Source organism: Peromyscus maniculatus, chromosome 16, assembly GCF_049852395.1.
Source record: "Peromyscus maniculatus bairdii isolate BWxNUB_F1_BW_parent chromosome 16, HU_Pman_BW_mat_3.1, whole genome shotgun sequence".
Classification (NCBI taxonomy): domain Eukaryota; kingdom Metazoa; phylum Chordata; class Mammalia; order Rodentia; family Cricetidae; genus Peromyscus; species Peromyscus maniculatus.
This window is the reverse complement of record NC_134867.1, coordinates 8,794,327-8,807,621: the sequence shown is the minus strand read 5'-3', so window position 1 is coordinate 8,807,621 and position 13,295 is coordinate 8,794,327. Positions and strand designations below refer to the sequence as shown.

Genomic DNA, 13,295 nt, shown 5'->3' with positions numbered 1-13,295 from the left:
CCAAACATATACATATCCTTTCTCAGAGTGCCAAACAACTCCCTCAAGTAAAAGCCACCTAGATACCCTTCTAAAAGGACGTCTGTAGTCATTTCCATACTGGTTCTGACTTGAAGATGAATCAAAGAAAGAAAAGTCTTGATTCAATTTTTACCCTAAAATATTTTTAGCCAGAAGAGCTGACAATGGGGTTAGTTGAGAAATAGAAAGTAGGGTGTAAGTCTAGTCATAAGAATGGAATCAGAAGTTTTGTTTTTTCTCTCACTGTTGGTCAATATTTATTATGTATAGATGTTGGGACCATTATTAAGCCATTATATTTCAGCACCAAACACATCCTTCTATGTTTTTGTGGTGTCAAATCCAGCAAAACATTTATTTCTCTGTTGCAACTGATTGCATTAGACTCTTCCAGTAGGGGTGCTAACATGAGACTATGGTTTGAGAGGGTCGAGATTATATGTTTTCTAAGCTACTTCTGACTCCAGCTTTTCTGGCTGTTACTTTCAGCATTATTCAAAAGTATTTCCTCAAGCGAAAAGTGGTAGCAAATTCCAGCAACACCAGTTGATAGCAACTGGCATTTTTCTTTCAAAACTTGTGCACTCCCATCTTATGGCACAATCCCAAAACACTTAGCAGCACTCTCCTTGGGAAGTCTGGACTAACCCACGTACTTCCACTGACTCTAGGTACACCAGCAGGACACAGCTGTCACCTCCCACTGGCAGGTGCTCCAAGCCCTGGGCCACCAACATCATCAGTACAGCTAGTCCTTTCCTCAGAACTGAGTGCTCTGAAGACTGGCAATCTTACTCCAGGCTTCTCAGTTAAATCCTTCCACTATTCTCTTTGGCTCTCATTTATAAAGGTGGTGATTTGGTCCTGGATCCTGCTTCGAGCTCCTGTTTGTGTGTTCAACAATTCAGTACCCACTGGAGAGTTCTTCATATTAACATATCCCACTGGGATAATTTGTCTTTTGACCAGACCTAGGCTGATATTGTCAATGGGAGTCTGTTCTTTGACCTGGAAGCTGATGCTTTGGAACACTGACTAGATCATTCAGTGCAGCTGGGGCCAACTTGAAAACCATACTGCTTGTAAGGAAATAGTTTGTTACTACTTGTTCCCTGGGCTTCAAAAACCAGGGTTGGTTGTGAGTTCTTATCTGGCCCTGCAAAGACACTTAATTGTTAAGTTAGCTTTCACATAAGATTGTCGAGGAAACGTCTTCTGGTCTTTCATTGATTAGGACGACTTAAAGAGACTCCACTTTCTTGTTACAAGGCTTTAAGAGAAACTAACATATCAGAAGGATTCTCTTCACTCATCATCAGATGTTAAGGAAATAATAAGCCTGAAAGATTTATAGCATTAATCAAGAGAAAGGGTTGATGGGTTTAAGTGACATAATTAGGCTCTCAACATTAGAAACCCCTTTTGTAAGCTGGGACACTGAAAGGCTTGGCGACTATCCATGCCCATTAGCCATCTTCATCACTACTCAATGTGTATATTTTGAACGACTTAATGAATCAGACATATGAAAGTCTCATGGAAAAAAAATGTGTTGTGCCTAGCACACTGTTTTCCATAAAGAAAGCGTCATTGGGAAATGCAGACATGTGGAAACAGGCCACAAAAATTCAGCAAATTAATCCTTGTTATCCATTCATCCATGCAGGAAAGTTTTAAAAGGTAATAAAGTCCTAGGTTCTTAATATTTTTACTTTGGCCTGTTTTGAGTGTAAAGCATAGTGCTGGATAACTGTCTGGCAATGAAGCAGTCACTTAGCTTTTAGCTACTTTTCAGTTCAAGAAGTATCTCAAGTCATGCTGTCACCTGGTCCCAGGTTTCCACTGCAGGTTACCATCCAAACTACCTCATTAAAGTAAATGAAAACAAAGAAGATTATCCAGTGATATGTCACTAATGCTATTATTAATAAGAATGTTTGGCACTATTCAGTAAAGCTGCGGTTCTAAGCTGTAAATATAACCCATGGAAATTCAGATGACACCTCAACTCATTAGTTCCTGAGTTCTGTATTTGCGCTTGCACTGGGAATAGATAATAATGTGGGTCTGTATAGCCACAGCATCACAGGGCATTGTTTGCACTAATGAACAGTTATGCAAGTCTATGTTCCCATTATCCTTGTTTGTAAGGTAGCTTGCTTATTGCCATTTCTGAGCACAGTAGGTAACTCCACCACTTAAATTTGTGGATGCCCACACCAAAGTCTGCATACCTTTAAAACTGTGTTTCCCAACTTCATTTTTTCTCATTTTCAGCATTTACTGGTGAGGAATTATACAAAGTGCCCATGTGAGCCATGCATATCATTTTTGGTGCTTTTTTAACCATAGCATTTGTTTGATAATCGCCTGTGAGATATAGCCTAAAGTGGAGAAAACAGATGAACTTCCAAAGCAGAGATGCGGCTCTACCCAAAAGAAGGCCTAGAAATTCAGCTGCTTGACTCAAGCACACCCCCAGCCCAACACAAGTGATCTGGTACCAACTGTGAAGTGCTCCTTCGCATGTAATTCTCAAGGTTGGTTTGTAATCCAGTATGCCACAGCCATGTTATACGATAACATGGTGCACAGCTGTACCTCAGCAGCTAGCTGGACATTCTTTAGCCAGATGAGCAGAAAGCAGAATTAAAGCAGCCATCATGATCACATCAGCAGCCTATCTGATGCTATGCCATATAAACTTTCTCAGTGTAGGACTCATACGAAGGTGACAGAAAACCTCAGGAGCAAATAACAAAATGGCAAGGAAGAGGGTGGTGTTTTGTTTTGTTTTGTTTTGTTTTGTTTTGTTTTGTTTTGTTTTGTTTTGTTGAGACATTGTCTTGTCCTGTAGACAAGTGTGGCCTCACACTTGTAACCATCCTGTCTCGGTCTTCCAAGTTCTCAGATTACAGGTCTATGCCACTGTATTCAGCCAAAATACATGGTTTCTGAAACTCAGAAAATATGTTACAGTTTGTAGTAGGAAAAAGATTGTCGTCAGTGTATAAAACCTTCATTTAGGTTCAAATGAAGTCTTAGAAATCAAATTAAAGGAATCCTGCCGGTTTATTTAAGTGTGGTGCAGTGGTGTTTGCCTTCTCCCCTCTGTTGAGATCATCAGTCACTTTGTCCGCACTGGAGGAGCACCCACCGATTGTACCCTAAAGCTTGTATCTGTGTCACTCGGAACTCTGAGTGGGGGGAGCAAGTACTAAAGAATATCATGTGGAAGTCAAAGAGAATAGCCTAGAAATGGTCCCTTACCAGCCTTTAATCTCTAGAGTAGTAATTCTCAATCATTGGGTCATGATCCCTTTAGAGGGTTGAATGGACTTTCACAGGGGTCACCTAAGACCATCAGAAAACACAGATATTTATTTACATTATGTTTCATAACAGTAGCAAAATTACAATTATGAAGTAGCAATGAAAATAATTTTATGGTTGGGGAGTTACCACAGTGTGAGGAACTATCTTAAAGGGTCCCAGGATTAGGAGGTTGAGAACCACTGCCCTAGGAGCTACTAGGCAAATTTCCTAGAAGCTTTGAGACTCAGTGTTTCCGTCTTTTAAAGTGAGTGCATACACACGTTTGTGAGTGCACACATGGGTAGATATATACACACTCATTTTAAAGTTTACACTTTAGTTTGAAAGTTGCCTTCCAAGTTTATAAGTTAGAAATGTAATCTTGAGTCCAACAATGATTAGAGGTAAACCTTTGGAGAAAAAGTTAAATTATGATGGCTATATCCTCAAGAATGGGTTAATAACAGAGAGTGGATTTATTATAAAAGGTAGTGGGACCTCTTCACTCTTTGTCTTTCTGTCATGGAAAGATACAATTGTGAAATAAATATATCTATATTCTCTGAGCCCAAACCATCCAGGTCCACTCTAAGCTAGGCCTGGGTCCTGGACAACTTTGGAAATTGCAGGATTCCCAGTGGCTATAAAATTAACACTAAGTTCTTGGCATTATTATTAACTGTGGTTGAATAACTGTGTGTACTGATTTACCCAGGACGTTCCAGAATTATGTGTATTATTTCAGTATAACACTCATTTTGCTGTCTAAAGTGTCACAATTTGAAGGATACACTACATAACTTTCATTTTTACAAGGTATTTGAGAGGCTCTGAGCCTTCAGTGTCTGTCATTGATCATACATAAGAATCCATATTGGCCACAATCACTCACTGTCTTTATTAGTGCTTCTGATAACATTTCTAATAAGCACATGTTTTCAGGAAGCTCGTTCTTTAATGCCACTAGAATGTAAAGTAAAGAATTAGAGACAACTATGAATGAGTGGTTTTACTCTTTTGATGAGTCACTTACTTGGGGACCATAATTTACATATATGACTTATTCATTTTTCTCAAACTATATTTTTCCCATTCACTTCTGAGTTTCCAATTAAATTGATTTTTTTTTTGCCTCTGAACATGCTCACACACTTAATCTTTATAGCCTTAGAGTATGTCATGATATCTTATAGGATACATTTTCCCTCATCTAACTTCATTTGTGTTTGTTAAAAATCGTCTGACTGTATTTGCAAACTCATATGTTATCTGTGTTTTTGTCAATTACAGGTCTTCATTTAAACTTTAAAGAGCAGGAACATCGGAGACCCATAAAACTTTCCTCTTCCAGTTTAACCTGCTCCATCTTAGGATCCCAGGGTTAACTGTACACCTGTATTTGATTTTTCATATGTTTATACATGTCATGGATGTGCTTGTCTTTGGTGACGTGTATTATGAAATAAAATTTCCTCATATACTTCAGAGCAGACTATTAATATGATGGTACAATGCAGACATTCATGGAAACTTAATGACAAAAACATTCCAAGAACTGCAGGAGGGCCCTTCCCTCATCTTTTCATTCCACACCCATTAAAATAAAATCTCTTTTTGGCACAAGCTAGGAAGAATAAGGTAGAATGATTAGTTGTGTTGTACCAAGCTATAAAGGGCCTTTCTAAACCCTTTAAATTAGTGTAAACTGATCTATTAAATATACATGAAAATTAATGACATTTGCAGCTATTGTTATGGTCATGATACTTGTACAGAAGCCTTCACTTTAGTAGAGAAGAGAGTGTTTGTGTTTAACAAGTCTGTGCTGGTTGTTTCCTACTTTAGAAATAACTCACACATCAGGAGAACCTTAAAATTGTCAACATGTTAAGGATAAGCCAATTATAAATCTGCTGGTATATAATTCCTATTGAGAATTAAAGTTCCCCTAATCCCTATAAATTTTAATGCCAAGCTTCCCAAGTTGAATTTACTGGGTATGATATCATTTGTTCAGAGAGATCTACCTCACTGGGACTTTCTCTGTGAAATCTGCAGGTCTCACTATAAATAAATGGACTTGGATAGACTATTGACGTGGTTTAAAAGCCTGCAGATGAGGGCTGGATGTGCACGTGATATTAATCAGAGTACACGCAAATATGCTCTTCTTTATCACTGAGGGTAGTTAGTGCTGGCTAGGTCATGGGTTTTTGTTTTTGTTTTTTTTTTGTTTTTTGGTTTTTTTTGTTTGTTTGTTTTGTTTTGTTTTGTTTTGTTTTGTTTTTGCCAGAATTGGTATTCTTATTTGCTTAAAAATCATACAAAGTCTTTATCCATATTGGTATGTTCTGGAAGTCTGTATTTTTACCAACACTTATGTTTTCCACTCACTGACCACAAAATTCATCAGCCTAAGAAATAACTAGAACTAGGTGAAGCCATTTTCTTTTTATTCTCAAACTCCTCTCCAGTAAGAATAAGATACAACTATGACAGCCTCAAGTCTGTACCCAAAAAGTTAGTTAGTACTCAAAGTTATAATTTTTGTATTGTGCTCTCTACTCTCTTCTATTGGTGTGTGTGTGTGTGTGTGTGTGTGTGTGTGTGTGTGTGTGTGTGTGTGTGTTTTATCTTAAGGGTTCTTCAGAATATACTTGCTCACCTTAGCTCTAAAATCCTCAGTGAGTCCTTCTCCAATGTCTTCTTTGCTAATAAGTCTGGGAGACCCCAGGCCAACTTTCACAGCCTCTCTGTTGTATGTCTACTATGATTCACATTTTGCTTCACACAGTGAAGTCGAGTACCTACTATGTGCTAGTCTCTGCACTAGACATTTGGGGCACATCTGTGAACCATAGAGAGAACCTTGCCTGCAGAATGCAAGCCTTCTCATTTCTTCACAAAGGTCTATTCCCTGCCTTGGGCCCAGGCAACATAAAGTAAAGATCCAGTCAGTATTCTAACAGAGGCAAGCATTCTCTCTTCATCTAAATCTTAATTGTAAATTCAAGCAGATGAACATATTAACTAACATATGAAGAAAAGTGTTCAAAATAATACCATCCTAAGTTCAGCCCTTATTTATTTTATTTATGCTACTTTGCTTTGATGTTTTACATATTAGCCATCATTATGGGAACTATGTTTTCTATACCTAACGTCCATAGTTGATGACACTTGCTATAAATGTTGGATTTTTCATCTGTCTAAAGGAATAGGAACTGTCAGATTATATCTCAGAGCCATATGACTCAGAAGGAAGCTCCATTTAACCCTTTTGTTTTCTTAATTTCCACTCGAATTTCAGGAAGAGAGATGTTAACAGGCTTCCACACAACAGGAGGGGCAATCAGTCAGTTGAGGAAGTAACCCACAGAACCAAAGGAAACATCACTAGCTGTACATTCCGTGGATTAATATCTAGGATACACAAAGGACTAAAGAAAAAAACTAGACCAAAACTAAATCAAAACAGCCTAGTTAATGAACAGACAGATCAAAAAATAAAACACAAATGGCCAATAAACATGTGGTAAAATGTTCATCCTCTCTAACTATCAGAGAAATGTAAATGAAAACTTCATCAAGAAACTAGATAATGTCTAATCAGACATTGACTCAAGATGCTTGGGTAACCAATAACTAGAGACAGATAGCCCAGAGACCTAGGGTAAAATAAAAAAAAAAACTACTGGTCTGTGGGATGACTCATCCCTAACAGGCTTGAGGGCTAGCCAGCCCAAATCAGTGAAAAAGATACTTTCTGAGAGCCAACCTGGGTCTGCCTAAGGGCCTTAGCAATAGCAGCTGAAAGGTGATCTGGAGATGACCTGGACCAATGAGAGGCAGCCATGTCACAACAACAGATGCATATTCATGAGACCTCCCCCCAGGGTGGGGTGGAGGGTATGTAAAGCTTGCTTCTTCCTGAATAAACTGAGCTTGTTGTTTCAACATTCTCCAGGAGTCTGGGTCATTGACTCTGTGCCTACTTGGCTCCCTCCCCAAAAGGAACAACAGCACAGGACCCTGCCACACCGGTCTTTAAAAAAGTAGTGAAAAAAATGACTCCTAATGATGCTCTGCTGTACTCCTAGATCCTTCATCCATCATCAGAGAAGCTTCCTCCTGCAGCAATGGAAACAAATACTCACAGACACACATTACGCAGAGAAAAAGACCTTGGAACACACTTCTCTAAATGGGATAATCTCCATCAAATTTCCCCCCTCAGAGCTCTAGGAACCCTGTGGCAGAGGAGACAGAGCGAGTAAGAGTCAGGGGGCATTGAAGGATACCAGGAGGACAAGTCCCTCCAAATCAACAGAGCAAGGCTCCTATGAATGCACAGATACTGAAGTAGCAAACACAGGGCCTGCACAGGTCTGCACCAGGTCTTCTGAGTACATATTATGGCTTCCAGCTTAGTGTTTTTATGGGATTCCTGAGAGTGCAAACAAGTGGCCTCTGATTTTGTGACCTTTTTTGGGCTCTTTTCCTTCTCTTGGTTTGCCTCGTCCAACTCTGATGTCACAGTTTTTGTTTTATCTTAGTATGTTTTATTTTGTTGTTATCACTTAGAAACTTGTTCTTTTCTAATGAGAGACAGAAAGAGAGTGGATCTGGAAGGGAGGGGAGGTGGAGAAGAACTGAGAGAAGTAGAGCAAGGGGAAACTGTAATCAGGATGTATTCTCATATAGACATATTTGAGAAAAGAATCTATTTTCAATAAAGGGGAGAAGAGAAGGAGAAGATGAAATGAAAAAGAAGAAGAGGAAGAGGAAGAAGAAGTGGAAGCGGCAGTCAGGCATAGTGCTACATGCCTTAAGTACCAGCACATGAGAGGCAAAGGCAGGTAGGTCTCTGTGAGTTGGAGGCCAAGAGTGGTCTACATAGCAAATTCCAGGCCCACCAGAGCTAAATAGTAAAACCCTGTCTAAAAAACAAAGAAACAACAACCCTACATTAAGATTCCATCTCGGGGTTGGGGATTTAGCTCAGTGGTAGAGCACTTGCCTAGCAAGCACAAGGCCCTGGGTTTGGTCCTCAGCTCTGGAAAAGAAAAAAGATTCCATCTCATCCAATCAGAATGGCAAACATAAGAAAACAAATATCAGGGGTAGAGAGATGCTCAGTAGTTAAGAGGCCTGGTTACTTTTGCAGAGGCCTGAATTCTAGTCCTAGAATCCACATGGCAGTTCACAACCAGCTGTAACTCCAGTTCTAGGATATTTGTTTGATGCCTTCTCCTGTCCTCTGGAGGCACCAGGCACCCCCACAGTGCACATACAGACATGCAGACAAAATAATCCTTTACATTAAATAGAAAGAAAGAAAGAAAGAAAGAAAGAAAGAAAGAAAGAAAGAAAGAAAGAAAGAAAGAAAGAAAGAAAGAAAGAAAATAGAAAACAAATAATGAAAGCTAGCAAAGATGAGCACAGAAGGGAACCGCCACCTGCCTCAGCTATCCCCTCCTGGATATGTGCCCAAAGGACGTCATATCTTACTACAAACGCTACGTGTTTCTTGTTTCTTTATCCCCAAAGTCAAGTCATGCAATGAACTTTGACATCCAACAACAGAGAAATGTATAGGGAAGATGCACGCTATATAAAAGTAGGTTTTGCACCTGGCAGTGGTGGCGCACGCCTTTAATCCCACCACTCGGGAGGCAGACCCAGGCGGATCTCTGTGAGTTTGAGGCCAGCCTGGGCTACAGAGCGAGTTCCAGGAAAGGTGCAAAGCTACACAGAGAAACCCTGTCTCGAAAAACAAACAAACAAACAAATAAACAAACAAAAAAAGTAGGTTTTGTTCAGCCATAAAGAAGAATGAGGTTTCATCATCTACAGGAAAATGGAGGCAACTGGGGAAAATCAAATACCATGTTTTTCCTCAGTGGTATTTCTGAGATTTTATACAGATCCATAAGGTTGTGTATGTATGTATGGCATGAAAAAAGGGAAACCAGGGGACCGAAAGGAACTAACAGGAGTGGGAGGCAGAGGAAGGAGAGGGGAAGGGACAGCGCATGGTATGAGGTTCGTTCAACATCCAGTGTGTCCTTGTATGGATGTGTGCAGTGTATAATGAGCGTACCCCACAATGTTTTCCAGCTTTATCCCCTCTTCCTCTGGAAGGTGATTTAATTAGGTGTACAGTTCTAAATTGGTAACGAGTTCTGTTGGCATTCCCTTTTTCTTTTTCAATCAACATTTCAAATCAATTACTTAATATCTATCCGACTCCCACTTGCTGAATTTTTTCAATTATTTTAAGGATATCTTTTTGGTTGGTTTATTTGAATTAAGTTTTAAACAAGGTCCGCACACTGCATTTAATTGTTGCTTTGTTTCAAACATTTTAAAAATTATATATATATATAATTGTGTGCCTGTGTGGGGGTAGCACAGCATGTGTACAGAGGTCAGAGAACACCTTGCAAGAGTGCGTCCTGGGGATCAAACTCAGGTTATCAGACTTAGCAGCAAGCACCTTTACCTAGTGAGCCATCTTGATGGCCCTAACGTCAATTCTTACATTTTGTTCCTTCAGCTCTGACACCCTCTTTCACTGTCATGGCATGTTTCACATGGACGTTTGTTTTTCTGTTGAAGACACCCAGTGCTCTGCCCTACAGAAACCCCATGTTATGTATTGTTTCCTAGTAGTGTATTTTAGCTTATTCTTCTCATCTCCACATTTACCATAAGCCAGTGATTAGATTGTGAGGTATACTTTTTAGGCAGGAGAGGATCAAGAACACGTGTACGGATGCCTCATATCAAGAAGCGTGTCATATCTGCTTGTCACATTTTTAAAGGTGATCAGACTGGCCAGACCAGTAGGTTTACACAATGCCATCCCAAATTCTTTATTATATAATCCTGGTAGATTGGTAGGGATAGATTTTTAAAGTACTTTTCTGAATATACAAGTAATCAGTGGTTTTTTAAAGTAAGTACCATGGAGAAAATAGAAATTATTCATACTTCTATCTTGTAAACTTTACACACACACAATATTGTGTATAGTTATATACCCAGCTTTTTTCAATTTACATGAGCCAATAATGGTGTTTCGATAGACTTGTACTGAACAGCAAATAGAATGAAGAGATGCTTGACAGTGAGCTCTAGGGTAATGACCAGTGGTAGCCCAAAGAAGCTAACTGTCCAATTTAAAATACACAACAAGGTCTGGAGAACAGCTCAGTAGTTAAGAGTATCTACTGCACTTCTAGAGGGCTTTAGCCATAACAGCTCAAAGCTGCCTGGAACTCCAGCTCCAGGGGGTCCTATGCCCTCTTCTGCTTTCCATGGGCATCTGAATTTATGAGCAGCCCCCGACACACATAATAAGAAATAAAACATGCAATTAAGGCTTTCAGCTTTCATCAGAGAAACCTCTTTTGGCAAGTGACAGTGGTTGGTAGAGACTCGCAGTTGGCGTAGAGAATAAGGGACTACGGAGTGCTCTGTCCAAACAGTACATCTATGGCAAGCCTACTCTAGCCTCAAGGCTCAAGGAATGTCATGGAACTGGGAGAGGAAAGAATGTAAGAGCCAGAGGTTGGGGAGGAGTCTCCTGGACATAACACAGCCAAAGCGTTCGTGAACTCACGGCTACTGTGGCTATCTGTATAAGACCTGGGCAAGATTGAGCCTGTCTGTCACCTTTTCATCTTGGTGGATGGAAGGCTTCGTGAAGCCCTGTCCCTCTCTCAGGGACTGTAGACAGTCAACGGTGGCTGGGAGAGGGTGTGGCTTTCTTCGTTGGTATACTTTCTGATTAGTTGACCACAATCCAGTAAACGGCCACCCATAGTCATTCATCCGACTCCACGCACCACACACATAAAACAGACATAAAGATAGAAATGGCACTTGCTGGGAGGAAGTGATTCAGTGGGGTGGGGGAGGGAGAACAAGATAGGGTAACAGGGTATGAGAAGGGCTAACATGTATTACATGCGTGTTTGAAACTGTCAAAGAATAAAACATAACATTTAAAAATATGTAGCTAAACAATGTTGTTCAATGCCTAGCAGAAGCCAGAAGCAGCGTCACAGGCAATCTGTATATTTCAACCACAGGAAGCTAAATAATCCCACACAGCAAGCCAATATGTGCAGATAAATGGAGGGGAGAGCTGCTGATCTGTGGAACTGAAAACCCATAGCCCTGTCACAGAAATTATCAGTGGGTGAAGTAGATGCCCCAATAACCGGTGCTTTAAGACACTTCCAGCCCAAGTCAGCTGTGCCCAGCTGTGCCGCAGGACCAGCTAGATGCTCCTGTGATACCAGCCCAAAGTCTCCGCTTATTTTTCTCAATTGGTATGAAAATAATTCACCATAAAGATTAATAGTCTTATATACCAATAAAAAAGACAGAGTGGGTACATTATTATTTTTAGTCACAAACAAAACTTTTTAAGTGTGTTGTGGAACTTAACTTTGTTTAAAGCAGCTCAACTCTGAACTGTTTTTTTGGGCACCACTGTCCTAAGATACACTGTTTCGTTTTCTCTGTCACCACTTGGGCTACTGAGGTGGAAGGAGTATCGGGTCCATTTCTAGTGTTGCTTATGGGGCCCATGATGCAGCTAAAGGATTCGGGTGGAGCACAGTCTTTAATGGAAACATGTTTTGGTAACTGCATGAGCCCATTGTGGGACACCCTTGACTTGACACCCTTAACACCCTTGATATCGCATTTTAATCCCCTTCAAGTGGGGAGAGGTTGTATTTGACATGCAGAGGGACACTGGGCAAACCTCTGTGGTTGCCTGATAGAATGTCAACCCCCTTCCTCTTCAGACCGCCAACTTGACATCAAACATACTCTCTGAACCCTAGCTGTCACAGCTGGAGTTGGGAGAGCCGGGTATTGTAGTTGAGTTAGAAACACCCTGTGTACCCCACTACTCCAGAGCTTTTAAAGCCTCTCCTTGAATCAGTTTTGTTTGCCATACTTTAGATCAGGTTCTTAAAAAGTGGCTTTCACAGGCTGCTTAAAGAGAGACCAGAGGATAGCCATGCACAAAGTACTTCTGATTTTATGATGAAATGTTGTCAAGGACGTTGTCCACAGGACACTTAGTGTAAGTCTCCAGTTAACAAGTGTGTAAGTCCCCACACTTCTTTCTAAGCTGAGAGGTAGCATAGACAAAAAGGCTTTTTTAAGAAATTGGCTGTCACTCTCCTTTCTAATAAACAGAGTATGTACACATAAGCTGCTGTAACAAAGACATCCCAAAGCACAGTCAGCTTAAATAGGATGAAGACTATTTTTATTATCTGTAGTGCTCTGTAGATGGGTTTCTAGACTAGTAGGAGACTCTGGCTTCCTTAAAACTCTGCTTCTAGCTGTGGGCTTATTTTATGTAATTTCAGACACCCCCTACTGACTAAAAATTAGTATCTGGCCCTCCCTGGCTGTAAGGAATGATACGAGTGCCACTAGAGAGGAAGTAGATATTGGTGAACAACCAGTCTGCTGGAATTTTCCATTTTGACTACTCAAATGTCTGCAAGTACCCTTTTTCCTACACATGACACTTGCTTAAATCTCAGACTCTGCGTAACGTATAATCCTTTCCATCAGATCTGTCTTTAACTGTTGCGATTTGGTGAACTAGAAACTAAGAGACAAGTTATCTTCACTCCACTTCTCAACCAACATGCTACAGAAAACAAACAAACAAACAAACAAAAACAAAAAATAAAAACAAAAAACAAAGTCTTATGACCATCTTATTGTGGATAGCCACAGTAAGAACTCCCATACATCAGCCACTGGCCCAGAGCTGTTGTCAACCCCCAGGGCAGGAATTGTAGACTCTGTGCCCAGGCAGTGCTGGGATCCCTTGCTTAGGTCCACATACCGGGAGCAGTTCCTTAGACCTTGCCCCCTTTTACCCATTGGAAGAGCTGTCCTTGTTTTGTCTTTCA

At 40.3% G+C, this 13,295-nt stretch overlaps 1 long non-coding RNA gene across 1 annotated transcript in view; it reads left to right on the top strand.

Annotated features, from left to right (window-relative positions):
- The window catches only part of LOC143268946 (uncharacterized), a 53,416-nt gene extending 48,638 nt beyond the window's left edge, over positions 1 to 4,778 (top strand). The window contains exons 3-4 of the long non-coding RNA XR_013045197.1: positions 2,299 to 2,561; positions 4,627 to 4,778. This is a non-coding gene — a long non-coding RNA (uncharacterized LOC143268946). The remainder of the gene's footprint in view (positions 1 to 2,298; positions 2,562 to 4,626) is intronic.
- Positions 4,779 to 13,295: the final 8,517 nt, after the last annotated feature.